Genomic DNA, 13,514 nt, shown 5'->3' with positions numbered 1-13,514 from the left:
AGCACCACATGCCAGCCAGCCCCGCCCCCTGGTGGGCTGAGCTGACCACACACACACACACACACACACACACACACACTAAATAAATAAATAAATAAATAAATGTACAATTCAGTGGTTTTAATACGTCCGTCACCATTGTCCGTTTCAGAGCATTCCTGTCACTCTAGAAAGAAATCCCTAACCCCTTAGTGGCCGTCTCTCAAAGCCCCCAGCCTCTTTTAGATCTGTAGAGTCCACACTTCCTATAAATGAAGTCACATGCTGGGGGCGGCTGCACTGGCCTCTTTTGCGGAGCACGGTGTCTCCAGGATCCCTGTTGCTGCGTGGGTCGGCGTGTGCTTAAGGCTGGGTACTGTTCCATCACATGAGTGTCTCACGCTTTGCTTATTTTTTCCTCCATTGGTAAACATTTGAATTGTTTTTACTTTTTGACTATTATGAATAATGCTGCTAAGCATATTTATATAAAAGTTTTTATTTGACATACACTTTCATTTCTTGTGCATGGTACACACCCGACAGTGGAATCTCTGGTAAAATAACTCTGACTGAGGCGTTTGCCAGACTGACCCGGTGTAACCATGATATTTTCCAAGTCACATGCCATGCGAGAGAGCTAAATTTCACCAACCCGCACACCACTTCTTCTTTTATTTTGATTTTAGCCATCCTACTGAATGACAATGGTATCTCATTATGGTTTTTAATTTACTTTTCCCTGATAACTAATGATGTTAGCTTTTCACGTGCTTTTTGGCCTTTTGCATATCTTCTTTGGAGAAGTATCTATTCAGATCCTTTATCCACTTTTAATGGTTTACTTGACTTATTATCATTGAACTATAAGACTGTTTTCACTTTAAATACAGGACTCTTGGGCCAGCGAGTTAGCTTAGCAGGTGCCGGGGATCGAACCGCAGTCCCTGCGCTTGCCTAAGCTTGCCTAAGTAGGCGCTTTACTCTACTGAGCTATCTCACCAGCCCAATGATGCCCTTTTAAAGCACAGAAGTGTTTAATTTTTATGAAGTTCTGTTTATCTATTTTTTTCCTTTTGTTCCTTGTGCTTTTCATGGTATAGCTAAAGAACCATTGCCAAATTGAAGATCACAAAGATCTTACACTTTTCTCCCAAAGTTTTTGCAGCTTCAGCTCTTGTATTAGATATTTAACCCATTTTGAGCTAATTTTTCAAGGCAGTTCCTGAAGAATAGGTCTCGTTTCTTTATTGTGTGGACGTCCACTAACACCAGCTTCACCCATTAAAAAGACTGATTCCTCCCCCCCCTCGCCCCCCCCCAGTTATGGCGCTGTGTGGATAGTTAATTGAGCATGAACACAAACATTATTCCTCAGGTTTTCATCTGTCCCCTCTGCCAGTGGCTAGTTCTGCCTACTTCCCTAAGGCATAAACAGAGCCTTGGGAGGGCCAGCATTTCCCTCCTCAATGACCCATCATCTCTTTAGGGTGGGCCATCCTCTCCCACCCACTGAGACTGAAACTGAGACTGCTAAGATTATAAATCTCTCTAGGGCAAGATCCTTCTTAGCATAAACTCACCTCTGCCCTCTTGAGCCATCTGATCATCCCACCTCAATCAATAAATGTTAAAAGTCTGGCTGCCTCCTGGCCTTGTTCCTTGTTCCTTGTTCCTTAGGAACAACTGGTCAACCCAGATCCCCACTGCGCTGCCATTTTGTCTCTGTCTGTCTCTGTCTCTGTCTGCCTCTGCCTCCTTCTCTCCCTCCCTTCCCCTCTCTGTGCACTATAACACCTAGCAGCAAATTGGAGACTCACTGCAGGGGCCTCCAATACTCAGTGACCTGTACATCTATTCTTACGTCAGTAGCACATTGATTACTATAGCTTTGTTGGAAGTTTTGAAGTTGGAAAGCATGAATCATCTAATTATTCTTCTGTTGAAGATAGTTTTGGCTGTTGTGAGTCCCTTGAGCTGCTGGCTGAGTTTTGGGATCAGCCTATTAATTTGGGATCAGCCTATTAATTTCTACAGGAAAACTAGCACAGATCTCATAAATGAATCTGTAGATGTACTGGGCAGTATTGCCATTTGCTAGTATTGAGTCTTCTAATGCATGAACACAGAATGTCTTCCAATTTATTGAAGTTTTCAAGGCCAGCGAGATAGTGCAGCAGACTAAGTGCCTGCTTGGGCAAGTGTAGGCACCGGAGTTCAATACCCAGTACCACAAGCCAGCCACCAAAACTGGGTATTGTGGCTCATGCCTGTAACCCCAGAGTGGGGGAGGCTGAAAATAGGAGGATCACTGTGAGTTCACGCTGCGTGGTGAGACCCTCTACCAACTACATAAAAAATTTTCTTCTTGAATTTCTTTTAACATCTTATAGTTTTCAGCTTGCACTTCCTATATCTCTTTTGTTAAGTTTCTTCTAAGTATTTTATTCTTCTTGATCCAATTCTATACAGAATTATTTTCTTAATTTCATTTTCTTTTCTTAATTTTTAAAAGACAAAAACCAAACAAAACACAAAATTCCAAAATATGATGGGGGTTAACAGTGATTAATATACTGCATATTATCTTTAAATTAGTTACTCAGAGTACAAGATATCAGCATTTAATTGTCCAAACAATATTAGCATAAACCAATCTTTTCAATGAGCTATAAGAAATTAGTAGCATAACAATTTTAACTTTCTTTTATATATTTTTCCCTTTGCTTTTCCCTTCCTTCTTTTCTGCCATCAATTTCATTTTCATACTATTCACTATTGACATAAGGGAATAGAACTGATTTTTGTATATTAATCTTTTTTTTTTTTTTGTGGCCAGCTCAGCCCACGCTGGGGGCTGTTGAAGATAGTTTGTGGTACCTGGGATTGAACCGCGGTCCCTGCACTTGCCTAAGCAGGCGCTTTAGACTGCTGAGCTATCTCGCTGCCGCCCCCCCCCATATTAATCTTATGCCCTGCAATTCTGCTGAGCTCATTTCTTAGCTCTAGTAATTTGTGTGTGTATTCATGGACTTTATTTTTAGCTATGTGGTCATATTGTTTGTAAACAGAGGCAATTTTACTTCTTGTTTTTTAATCTGAATTACTTTCATTTCCTTTTCGGCTAGTTGTCCTGACTGGAAGTTCCAGGACAGTGCTAAGTAGAAATGGAGCAGACAACCTGGCCTTGCTCCCCACTGTGCGGGCAACGCACCCTCCCAGTGGGCAGTATCAAGCATGATGTTCACCGCGAGCTATTTACACAGATGCTCGGGATTGGCTTTCGGCAATTCATCTGCCCCCCCCCCCCGCCTTGCTGAGGGTTGTTGCTTTATTTTGGTTTATTTTATCATAAAGTGTATTGAATTTAGCTGAATGACTTGTCTGATTTTTCCTGCTATCGTTCATACTGATGGCTCTGCGGTTTGGCCTTTCATCTGTTCTCATTAAACTGGTTTTCGTTCTGGGATTTTAAATCAACCTTGCATTCTATTATAGCCTTCACTGGGCAACAGAGTGCAAACCTGTCCACTTGGTGCTGCGCTCGGTGCACCAGCGTTTTGCAGATGGGCTTCTGGGTCCGTGTTCAGAGGAGGCGCGGTCGCTAGTCTTTTTTCTTTTTTTTCTTTTTGCGTGTGCTGATGGAGTCAGAATGACTGGTCTCATAGATGATTTAGAAAGTGTTACATCCTTTATTTTTGCAGAAGAGTTTGCTTAGAATGGACGGTAAGCAAATGTTTGGTAGCATTTACCAGTGAAAGTCATCCGTCTTTTTCTCGTGGGTAGTTCCTGGTCCCTAATTCAGTCTCTTGATTGGTTGGAACTCATCCAGACCTTCTATTTCCTGCTGAGTCAGCATTGGTGGTTTGCGCCTTTCTAAGACCTCCACATTGTCTAAGCTATCTGATGTACTGGCCTATCACCATTTGAAATATCCTTTTAGAATCTGTTTAAATCTCAGTAAAACCAACAGCATGATTTCTTTTCACTTATGGTTTTAGTTACTTGAGTTTCTCCTTTTTTTCTTGGTCAAGGTAGATAATGATTTATTAGGGTAGTTGGCCTCAAAGGAATAAAATTATAAAAATGTGTTGATTCTCTTTATTGTTTTATTATTCTCTAGCTCATTTATTTTTACTGTATTATTTCCTTTCACTCAGCTTTTGGCTTGATCTGCTCTGTGTGTGTGTGTGTGTGTGTGTGTGTGTGTGTGTAAGCTTAGGTTACTGATTTGAGATATTTCTTGTTTTTATTTCTATTTTTTTTTTTAGTTTTTATTTTAGGGAAGTGTCTACAGGGTGTTCAGGGTCTCACTATTAGATCGGACTCCTAGTGATCCTCCTGTTTACAGCCTCCCAAGAGCTGGGATTACAGGCGAACGCCACCACGCCCAGTCTCAATTGCTGTCTCAGTGTGCCCTGGGGGCGGGGCCAGCCCACCAGGTGGGGGATCGAACCCCTGACCCTGTGCTTGCTTGCAAGGGCTTAAATCTGCTGAGCTATTTGGCCAGGCCTTTTACAGAGGATTTTATAACTATAAATTTGGTCTTAAGCGCATGTTTAGCTCCATCCCGTAAGTTTTAGTATATTGTACTTTCATTTCACTGATCTCAAAGTGCTATCTAACTTCCCTTGTGATTTCTTTTTGAAGCATTGGTTAGTTCTACATATTTAAATTTCTCAAACTTGTTATTGATATATTTTTTGTTTGCTTGTTTGTTTCATTGTGAAAATATACTTTCTATTATTTCAGTCTTTCAAAATGTTTGTCTTAGGGACTACCATGTGGGTTTCATAGTTGTTTTGTTAATCTTTTTTTTTTTTTTTTTTTTTTTTTTTTTGAGACAAGGCTCAGGACAAGCCTGTGTAGCTCAGGTTGGCCTCAAAGCCTAGGCTGGCCTCAGAGTCAAGGTCATCTTCCTGCCTCAGCCTCCCAAGCACTGGGGTTACAGGTGGGCTCCACCTGTCATCCGCTGGACTCTCCTTTATTACTCTTACCTAAGATCACTGTATGCGAAGTCATTTGTGCGCCCGTCACTGCCTGCCGTCCCTCTTCTGCCTAGTTGTTCCGCCCACTACTGAGTATGTCAGTATATCAAGCTTCAACTATTACCATTGCATTTGCAGTTTCTCATTTTAGGTATATTAGTTATTAAGAGGTCTGTAGTGGTTACATCTCGCAGATCAATTGGCACTTTTGTGGTTATATGAGATGTTCTTCATTTTTAGTAAAAATTTTTTCTTTAAATTTTATTTTGTCTGATATTAGCATAGATATTCCATCTCATATCTTTGCTGTTTGTGATATATATATATATATATATATATATATATATATATAGTTTATTTTTTATTTTTTATTTTTTTTTAATTTTTGGAGGGTCGGGGAGATAGCTCAGTAGAATACCTGCCTGGCAAGTGTAGGCATCCTGAGCTCAATTGCCGGTACCACAAAAAAAAAGTAAATTTTTTAATTTTTAAAGAGAATAAAGGGTGCCTGCCCATTAGCCCAGTCATTTAAGTGAGTGCTTCAACAAAGCAGTGAAGCTCAGGATGCTGTGGTTGGAGCCCCACATCGTCAAGCCTTGCCAGGCCTGCCCTGAAGGCATCCTGAGCCAGCCCCCCCTCAAAAAAAAATCTTTCTAAAGAGAATAAAACATAATCTAAAAACCCGTTAGAAATGACACAGAAGCTCACCAAACAAAGCGATGGGAACTCAGCAGCATATTGCTGTCCTCAAATGGACCGTTCGGGTTGCCAGACACGAGCATGCAGCGTTGTTCAAAAGACTATAGAAAATTTAAAAGGAAAGAGAAAAAGAATTTGAGCGTTAACTGTTCCTTTCCACAGAGCGGCAGAAATCAGCAGCATAACTATGCAAGCCACCTGCGGTGCACCTATGTTTTGCCCTTTCCTTCCTTCTTTCTTTTCTCTTTTCCCGCACCCCGGTTGAAATGTGTCTCTTGAAGCCAGCATATAACTGAATCTTGGTTTTTTCTTTTCTTTTCTTTTACAACCAGTCAGGCAGTTTCCTCCATTTGCTTTACTTGTTTAATCCATCTACATTTAATATTATCATTTATACGGTTGGAATTACATCTGCCATTTAATTTTTGTTTATATATTTCTGATATATTTTTGTGCATTCCTCTGTTACTATCTTGTTTGTTTGTTTGTTTTGTTTTTGTTTTTTGTGGAACCGGGGATTGCACGCAGGCCCTTGCGCTCGCCAGGGAAGCGCTCATTCCCCTGAGCCACCTCCCCGGCCCCAACCCACTACTATCCTGTTTTGGATGGAGTATATATCTCTGGTGTACAGTTTTTTGGTCTTGTTAATGCTTTTACTACATATTTTCAAGGGTTTTCTCCTTAATGTTTACTGTATTACAATTACCACCTGAATTTATATCGATCTAGCTCGTATTAATAGCAACTTGGTTGCAGTGGTTTACAAATGTGTTCCTATACAGCTCTGTTCCTTTCTCTCTCACCGTTGTAGTGTTCTTTTCATCAAAATTTAACATGTATTTTTACATGTTTTTATTACATGACTATCAACAGAAATTTCTTTTTTTTTTTTTTCTGTATTTTAGAGAGGGGTCTACAGGGTGTTCAGGGTACTAGATCGGACTCATAGTGATCCACTTGCTTACAGCCTCCCAAGTGCTGAGATTACAGGCACGCGCCACCACGCCTAGTCTCGGTTGCCATCTCAGCGTGCCCCGGGGCGTGGCCGGCGCGCAGGCCCAGGAATTGAACCCCCAGCCCCTGCGCCTGCTTGCAGGCGCTTTAATCCGCTGGACAGAGCTTTTTGGTTGCTTTCCTTATTTGGATTATATCACCCTGTTGTTTTCTGACGTCCAGTGCTCATGCCGAGCAGTCAGCTTTTAATCTTACCTAAGATCCCTGGGGGGGGGGGGACGTGTCTCTCTCACTGTTTGTGGGATTCTCTCTGTTGCTCGCGAATTTTATTGTTGGTTTTACTTTCAGTGCTGGGGCCACGCACGTACTAAGCACTTGCTCTACCACTCTCCCACGTTCCACGCTCCTCCTTTAGGAGTCTCCCTTCATCTTCGGTCTTCGACAGTTTGCTCATCGCGGGTTTAGGTGTAAATAACTCAAAACTATCTACTTGAATTTCGCTGAGCTCTTGATGTAATGTAACATAATGAATACATTAATAGTATTCATCAGTTCTGGGAATTTTCATCCAGAGTTGCTTTAAATATTTGTTCTGACCTTTTACTCTCCTTGCCCTGAAATCTCATTACGTATAGGTTGGTTTTTTCAGCGATGTCTGGAAGACTCTAAGGCTCGGGGCATTTTTAAAATTCTTTTTATTGCCATTTGTAAGACTGGACAACCTGACCTGACCTGCATTCAAGGCTTTTCTCTCCCGCCTGCTGCCGAGCCAATCCTCTGATGAAATGTTCGCCTTAGTTATATTTTTCAACTCCAGAATTTCTATTCGGATATTGATATTGATGTAGATACTTTCTTTCATTTTATTGGCATTCCCTACTTGTTGTGACAGTGCCCTTTTTCTTTTAGTATGCCATTTTCAGTCTTTTGAATGTGTTTCAAACAACTGGTTTGAGAACGTAGACAAATAAAACCAACATCTGTCCTTCCTCAAAGATGGTTCTATAGATCGCTTTTATCCTCCTGTCAATGGATGTCTGAGCCCCTTCTCTCTTGGCTCAAACACAATACCCCACACCCTTGACTCAAAGGAAGACAGATCTTATTTTATTTTTTTGAATAATTTTATTGAGAAACAAATAGCAACGAGACAGTTTCAAAAGCGATTAGTAAGACAGTTTTAATAATTAATACATTGCACATTATTGTCTTCGTATTAGTTACTCATAGTACAAGGTGCAAACATGATATCCTGTCCAAACACTATTAGTACAAATCTTTCTTCTCATTGAATTAAGAGAAAGTAGCTGTATATCTATCCTAACTATTTTGTATATACAGATACAAAATGGTCCTCCATTTGTATCCCCTTTTTTGTTTAGTTTTGTCAGAGATGGGTATTCCATTGCCATTTAAATGATGTAGGTGAGTGAATTCATCAAATTAGTCCAATATAGTCCAGTAGTCCATAGGAAGAAAGGCCTTAATTTTGGTTCATGGTTTTAGTCCAAAGCTAGCCACTTCCAAGACAGGAAAGCTTGGTGCAAGGCCTGGGCCAAGGAAAGACTCACCCTTCACCGCCGCCACCGCCGCAGCCAGAAGTGGGCGGAAACAGGAGCTGCAAGGGGGTGCGCCCTCGAGTTCACGCTCGGGTCCCTCCGCTGGGTCCCACTTTCTACCCTCGGATTTACTGTGGCGTCCCAGGATGGGGCCACCTTTCAAAAGCCCCACCTGTGAGCGCAGAAGGCCTGGGACACCCCGACGGACACTATGGCAATGGATCATGACTTTTATTTCTATCTATGCTTATGTTTCTTTTGTTGAAAACTAGACGTAGCCTATATTATGACAACTCTGAGCATCAAATTCTTTCCAACTCTGCAAAAAAAAAAAATCCTTCTGCCTTTTGGGGGCCTGCCCCTTAGCTCAGTTCTTTAAGTGGCTGCTTCCACAAAACAGTCAGGCTCAGGCTGCTGTGGTTCAATCCCCACAACTCAAGCCAGCCAAACCTGCCCTGAAGGCATTTGGAGCAAAAAAAAAAAAAAAATTCTTTCCAACTCCAAGAGTTGTTATTTTTACTGTTTGTTGTAGCTATTTTCATTGTTTCTTTAATATCTTTTTTTAAAATTTATTTATTTATTTATTTATTTCAGAACCAGGGATTGAACTCAGGCCCTTGTGCTTGTCAGAGAGGCACTTATTCTACTGAGCCGTCTCCCCAGCCCCTAATTTATTTATTTTTTAATGTATCTCGTACAGGGTCTACAGAGTCTCACTACACAGACCGGACTCATAGTGATCCTCTTTTTCAGCCTTCCAAGCACGCACCACCATGCCCAGTCTCAATTGCCATCTCAGCGTGTGCCCAAGGGGTGGGGAACCAGGGATCAAATCCAGGTCCCTGAGTCTGCCTAAGCAGGCACTTTAATCTGCTGAGCTATCTGGCCAGCCCTTTAATATCTTTTTGAACTCTGCATGATCTGTAACTTTTTTTAATTTTTAAAATTTATTTATCTATTCAGTTATGTATTTATTTAGTACAGGGTCTCTTTATGCACCTCGGACTTGCAGTAATCCCCCTGTCTCAGCCTCCCCAGGGCTGGGATTAGGGGCATGTGCCACATGCCTGGTCTCGGTGGCTGGCACGGTCGCCTGAGGTTCTGTAGTTGTACATAGTTGTTGTATGTAGTCACCGTAATCTGCACTCAGGTATCCTGATGGTCAGTTCATAATTGGGCAGAGATTTTCTGAAACATGTGGGAGTCCTAAGTCTCCTCGCCTTTCTAAGGGCTGTGTGTGTTAGGCAGGGTGGCGAGATCACTCAGCGGACCAGCACCTGCTCAGGCAAGTGCAGGGACCGTGGATTACTTCTTCAACTTTTTGATTCCCGGTGGATACTTTATTCCCCAGGTTTTCTCTTTTGCTTGTTTTCCACTGGCTCAGCTGTTGGTGGGGTTAATCCACTGCCTGTCGTTATCTTGAAAAATGTATAAATATTTTACATGATCTAAAGATAGAATCAGATCAGGCATAGACATCTGCATAAATTGGGTCTTCCCACACATAAAAAACTAGCTGAGTTAAATAAAATGATACAAAACATGAACAATTGGTTTATGAACAATTAGAATCCATGAAAAGGTTCTAAACAAAAGAAAATCAAAAATTCTATTGAAAGGCTGTGCAGCAGGTGCCCACCATGCCCCACCTAGCACCAGACCTAGAAGCCAGGGCTGCCGTCAGAAACCCAGTCTTCAGAGAAACATTTTTCTTTTTTCTTTTCTTTTCTTTCTTTCTTTTTTTTTTTTTTTTTTTGGTGGAACTGGGGATTGAACTCAGGCCCTTGCATTTGCCAGAGAAGCACTTATTCCACTGAGCCATCTCCCGGCCCAAGAGATACCTTAAGAGAACATGAAAAGTCTATCCAGTGCTGGCTAGACCACGCAAAGAAGACTAATCTAAGGTCAACTGCAGTTAGTGAACACTCAGACCACAGTACAAATGGCGCACAAAAATTGGTCCTAGAAATAACTCCAGCGGCTGGGGAGATAGCCCAGCAGCGTAAGCGCCTGCCTGGCGAGTGCAGGGACCTGGGTTCACTCCCCACACCACCTGCCATGCCGCCCCGGAACCAGGCATGGGGCGCATGCCTGGGATCCCAGTGCTAGGGAGGCTGAGACAGGAGGATCACTACGAGTCCAAGCTGCATAGCAAGACCCTGTGCCAAATAAATTTTTAAAAAACACCAGAAAACATTCCAAATATGGGGAAAGAATACAACATACAAATAAGTGAGACAAATAGAACCCAAATAGCCATGATCAGAAAAGAATTTCTCCACAAGATGAAATCCCAGAAGTCCAACATGAAGACAGAATCTTGAAAACTATTAGAGAAAAGCAACAAACCACTTATAAAGATAAACCTGTTAGAATTATGGCAGACTTCTCAACACAGTCCTTAAGTGCCAGAGAGCTTGCCGTGAAGCCTCAAAAGCCCTAAACATAGGTGACTGCCAACTCAGACTGAGACGGCATATAACCAAACTTTCAATTTTATTTTTTTAAATTTTTTTAATTTTAGGGAAAGGCCTACAAGGTGTGCAGGGGTCTCACTACTAGATCGGACTTATAGAGATCCGCCCGTTTACAGCCTCCCAAGAGCCGGGATTACAGGCGCGCGCCACCACGCCCAGTCTCAGTTGCCTTCTCAGTGTGCCCCACGGGCAGGGCCAGCATGGCAGGCCCAGGGATCAAGCCACTGCCCCTGTGCCTGCTTGTGGTCTTTCAAAATTGACAGAGGGATAAGGCGCTTCTATGAAGAAGTTCCTGACCACCAAAGCAGCCCTCCGACAACTTCTCAAGAGTAATCTAGAAAGAGCAAGTGAATTAACAAGGTCTGAAGAAGTGCCAACTCACTTCAGTTGCCCATTCTTTAATTTGGTCTTTTACTTCAGCGGGTCTAATTTTCAGAGTTCTTTATAAGAATGAAAAAAAAAATTGCCAGCTATTCCTGAGACAGAGGACTATATTTAGAATACATAAAGAAGCGTGAATGGTCAATAAATCCATGAAAAATGTGCAGTGTCTCTAGCCAGCAAACTGACACAACACTAAAATTCCATCTTCCTCCAGAAAGAATGGTTACCACCCAGAAGTGCATTAATAACAAATACTTAAGAGGTTTCAGAGAAAAGGGTCCCTTCCACACTCTTGGCAGGAACGTAAACTAGTACAATCATTGTGGAGATTTCAGAAAACCAGAGCTAGCAATCCCATTCACCTCTTGTAGGTGTGCTTTGAAAGACATTTTTTTCTTTTGTGGTACTGGGGATTGAACTCAGGAACTTGCGCTTACCAGGCAAGCTCTTACTCTGCTGAGCCATCTCCCAGCCCTTACAGGGGTCCTCTGAAAGATGCACACACACCTACATTTATAGCACTGCTATTCATAATAACTAGCTCTTGCAAGCAGCCTTGATGTAGCCAGGAGATAAATGGGTAAAGAGAATGTGATGTTTGGGACCGGGAGCTGGCTCAGTGCAATAAGTGCTTCCCTGGCAAGCGAAGGGCCTGAGTTCAATCCCCGGTTCCGCCAAAAAAAGAACAGAAAATGCGATGTTTATGCACATGGGAGTATTACTCTGTCCTAAAGAAAGATAAACTTGAGTCACTTGTAGCAAAATAAATGCATCTTGAGCCCATGTTAAGTGAAGTAAGTTAAACACACGAGCTTGATTTATTTTTACGTATTTGGTTGCTACAGGGTCTCACCATGCAGCTCGGACTCATGGCGATCCTTCTGTTTTCAACCTCCCCAGCACTGGGATTACAGGTGTGCGCCACTACACCTGGACTCTGTGGCCAGCTCAGCCCACCCTGGGGACAGGGCTGGTGCAGCATGTGGTGGCTGGTGTCGAACCTTGGTCCCTGTACTTGCCTAAGCAGGTACTTTAGTCTGCTGAGCTATCTAGCTGGCCCCTAAACACACAAGCTTAAATATCACCTGGCGTCTCTTCCATGAGACATGTGAAAAATAAAGAGCAAAATAAAAGACAATAAAAAATAGGGAGATGGGCTGATGAGGTAGCTCAGCGGTCTAAGCCTCTGCCTAGACAAGTGCCAGGACCAAAGTTCGATCTCTGGTGTCACATGCCAAAGCTGAGACTGGATGTGGTGGTGCATGCCTGTAATCCCAGAGCTGGGGAGGCTGAAAATGGGAGGAGTCTGAGCTGCGTAGTGAGACCCTGTACCAAATACAGAAGTAAAAATAAATACACAGATAGATACATACATACATACATACATACATACATACATAGATTTTTTTTTTTTAGAAAAGAAAGAAAACAGGGAGGCAGGCCTTTTGCAAATGGAGAGGGGGCCGAGACATGGAGAGACGGTGGAAGCTGAGCAAGGGGATGACAAGCGGCACCAAGATGTGTTCAGTGTGCGCGCCGCTCCACATGAGGAATGCAACTATTAGGCACCGCAAGTGTGCGGATAAAAAACAAAAGATTGGAAGAAAAAAAAGAGTGAGGCAGGTCTCCGAGAGACCGCTGGACAGGTTCAGTAGTGACAGCTGCCCATTGATGGGGCCCGGTGAGACCTGAGGGGCAGCCCCATTCCTCTGGGAGGCTGCTGAGTTGCTGGTTGTCACTGTTAATGTGGCCTGGGATAGTCCAAGCCACCCTGGGGTGTGGGACCAGGGTAAGAAGTAGCGCACAAAGCTTGTCTTTGTTCCCAAAAGCCAGCTTTTTTTCTTCTTTTCTCAAATAGACACTCCCATGATTGTTACAACCCAGAGTTTGAAAGAAGTTATTCTGACCACTTTTGCTGACGTTCTCATTGTTTTCACAGAGAGGATTCTCAGAGACCCTCGCGCGGCCATTCCCATCATCAGCTTTGTGTTCTACCCCACAACATTTTAATATTGATTTAGTCGTAAATTATCCACCACAGAATTAAGCCATTCCTCTAGCTATGCTAGGTTCCTCCTGGCCTATCAGCGGGACCCCACACCCGCAGCATACTCAGAGAAGCGCCGTTCTTTGTGAAGTCCTGCTTAAGGATTATTATCGGGGTAGAACCGCCCTGCGTGTGGGAGCAAGCAAGTTTCATTCCTTTCTGCTGTCTGGCACAGAGCTTGAAATACCGTAATTATCAATGCAGAACCAAAGGGAAGGCCTCACGCCACTGATCTGGAGGTCCCCACAACGGGCAGTACGACCCCCTAGCACCCGGGAGTATGCCAGGTTAGCTCCTCAACTTACTTCCACGCTGTGACATGACCCCCAGTCTTTCCCATACCAGGAGTTCTCCGTCACAAGCTGTAAGAAATGTCCTATTGGAATCATCAGCTTGACTTTCTAGGTTAGAAATCTCCGATGCCAAG

The 13,514-nt window shown here is 42.9% G+C and overlaps 1 pseudogene; it reads right to left on the bottom strand.

The window, feature by feature from the left end:
• LOC101577102 overlaps positions 1–7,074 on the bottom strand; it is a 25,693-nt pseudogene extending 18,619 nt beyond the window's left edge.
• Between the last annotated feature and the right edge of the window lie 6,440 nt (positions 7,075–13,514).

Source organism: Octodon degus, unplaced genomic scaffold, assembly GCF_000260255.1.
Source record: "Octodon degus isolate 3935 unplaced genomic scaffold, OctDeg1.0 scaffold00014, whole genome shotgun sequence".
In the NCBI taxonomy this organism is placed as follows: Eukaryota; Metazoa; Chordata; class Mammalia; order Rodentia; family Octodontidae; genus Octodon; species Octodon degus.
This window is presented reverse-complemented; position numbering and strand designations above follow the sequence as displayed.